Genomic DNA, 2,635 nt, shown 5'->3' with positions numbered 1-2,635 from the left:
TCACACTTTCAAATTCTGCAAACAAGCATGTGACGGCGACCGGGTGATGGAAGCTTATGGAAACAGTGGTGATGGTGGTGAATATAATTAACGCCACTGAATCGTATACTTAAAAACAGTTAAAATGGCAAATTTTATGTTATACATATTAAATATTGTTAAAGTGAGAGTTGAGGTGTAGAATTAGGATTCATCTGTTGGAGGGTAAAAGCTGAAGCCACGAGAGAAGGCGAGTTTTGAGTATGATGAAAAAACAGAAGGGAAAGGACGGAGCCCACAGTAAGGATGCAGAAAGAAGATGTGCCAGCAAAGAGAGTCGAGGACAAGGGCAACATAAGTTGTAATTCTGTCCCCAAATTGGAATTCCTTAAGAGCTCTCTGAGGGATTAATGTGACCTGTGGGCATGGTGTTTGTCAGAGATCTCTGTAAATCCTGTAAAAATTTGAAAAGTAAGAGAAAGTAAGGAAGAATTAGTTTAATTTTTCTTAAGCCAGTATGTTTTAACCTGGGAGATTTCTATTAATTTCCCTTAATTTAACATACAGGAAATGAGCTAGGTCTTTCCATTTTCTAGGACTTTTGACTAAAATTTTATTCAGTGTGTCTTTCTCCACAAACTGGGGGAGTCCTGAAAACTCACAGGTTAATGAAGAAATAGGCAAAATTTGTTTTTGGACGCTCTTCTTGCCTTTTATCTTTCCTTTTTTTCTACGCCATTAACAACGCTTTTCTGAAAAAGTTCATGTATGTATGCCCTCACGTTTAATAATTTCACTCAAAGTCTGTGACAGCATAGCCATTATTCAGTGTCCTCATGCTTGACATTTTCTTCTCTCTCCTCCCGTTCTTTATTTTTGTGCTTTTCTACACTACAACGTCTTACCTTATATCTTTTTTCCTCTGAAAACCTTTTTGCTTCTTCCCTGCGTGAGTTTAAAAGCAGAATTCAAAGACAGAGCAAAGTGGTGCCATTATTATGTATGCTTTCTGTGTATTAAAATTAAAAATTAAAAAACCCTGGACATCTCTTATTTTAAAAATAAGGTTAATTATACGTAATGTTAGTACAGTATAACACTGTACAGTTCACAGATCATTTTAACATCTTGACTCACTTTAATCCTCACAGCAACCCTTTGAGTTTCAAGGGACATTTCAGACTAGGTTTACCAAACATTCTCCTGCGTCGGGATTAACTTTCAAATACTTACTAAAGTACTTTTCATCTATTGTCCCAAGAAATTCTTCCAGCAGGATTATTTGTTCTCTTTCTATATTTTGCAAGTCTGGAAGTGGGGGAAGGGTGAGGAAATAGTTGAGAAAGAAAAGAGTGAAAAATAAGATCATTGTCAGAAAAGTATGTCTCATTCCTCTGTAAAAACATGCCAAGAAAAAGGAAACAAGATCTTATCATTTTCTTAGTTTCTATGTTACATGGAGTAAAATAGGCATAATATGATGTTGTTCGTTTATTTGAGATGCTATTAACGCATACTTTCCGATTTCAGCCATTTAAAATGTATATAAAGAATGGCTGTGCAGGTATTTAATGACTGATACAATTATTATATTGTTTCTATATCTTAAATTTTGAAAGTCAACATGGAAAAATTTATTTGTTCAAATAAAACATCTTTCTCTCCTGTTCCCTGTAAACAAATAGAACTTTTCGTTACAAGCTAATGAACGTGGGAAATGACTAGCCTACCATGAAAACATTCCAGATTACTGCTTGAGGAAGAATTGTGTTGAGCCCTCTGAGTAAATTTGTAATGCTCTCTGTCACCTCTCAGCTACTGAAGGGCTAATTATCCATTTCCTAAATTTACACTGATCTTTTCCTTTTCTTCTCTCTCTGCAATTTTCCTCTCTCCTTCTTTCCACTTTCAGATCTCTTTATTACGTCCAAAGGAAAAGGTGTTTTAAGGTGCAAATTGACTAGTTGGAAACTTAGTTTGGAAAAATTTTGGGTCTGCTAAACTGTCTTTTGTTGGAAAGAATATTGTAAATACTGACTAGAATTTGGGATTACCCATGAATTTTAATTATTGTCTTAGCCATAACTAAAGGAGGTTAATTTATGCATAGGTACTTCATAGACATTCAGCTTTACAGTCTAAACAGATCAGTTTACTAATGTTTAAATTATCATTTTGTAATTTGCAAGTGAGAAGGAAAAGTGTAGGTTCAAAACACTAGACCCTTGATGCATCTCACTTTTTGTTGGCTGATGTAGCTGACAAAGGTTTGTAAAAATGGTAGGACTTGAACGAGGCCAAATATATCTTTTTAAATTGTTGGGCTTATGCGCTCGCTTCAGCAGCACATGTACTAAAATTGGAACAATACAGAGAAGATTAGCATGGCCCCTGCGCAAGGATGACACACAAATTCGTGACGCGTTAAATATTTTAAAAAATAATAATGAAAAAATAAAATAAAATAAATTGCTGGGCTTAGATCAATGGAGTGAGGGAAACACATAAGCTGAGAAACGGAACAAGACCAGCACAAGCACAGAGACAGGACAGAGAATACGTTACACATATAGAGGACTGACTGTTAAAGAGGCTACCTTGGCAAGAGCAGAGAGCTATAAAAACTAAGGTGAGGCCAGCATAAGGGAGGCTTTGA

At 35.6% G+C, this 2,635-nt stretch overlaps 1 non-coding gene across 1 annotated transcript; it reads left to right on the top strand.

Moving 5' to 3' along the window:
- The first annotated feature begins 2,308 nt into the window (after window positions 1-2,308).
- On the top strand, window positions 2,309-2,415 carry LOC111741308. Its single transcript, XR_002780963.1, has one exon. It is a non-coding gene; the product is annotated as a U6 spliceosomal RNA (small nuclear RNA).
- The last annotated feature ends 220 nt before the right edge of the window (window positions 2,416-2,635 follow it).

The sequence above is a fragment of the Pteropus vampyrus genome, unplaced genomic scaffold (genome assembly GCF_000151845.1).
Source record: "Pteropus vampyrus isolate Shadow unplaced genomic scaffold, Pvam_2.0 Scaffold76, whole genome shotgun sequence".
Lineage (NCBI taxonomy): Eukaryota > Metazoa > Chordata > Mammalia > Chiroptera > Pteropodidae > Pteropus > Pteropus vampyrus.
This window is presented reverse-complemented; position numbering and strand designations above follow the sequence as displayed.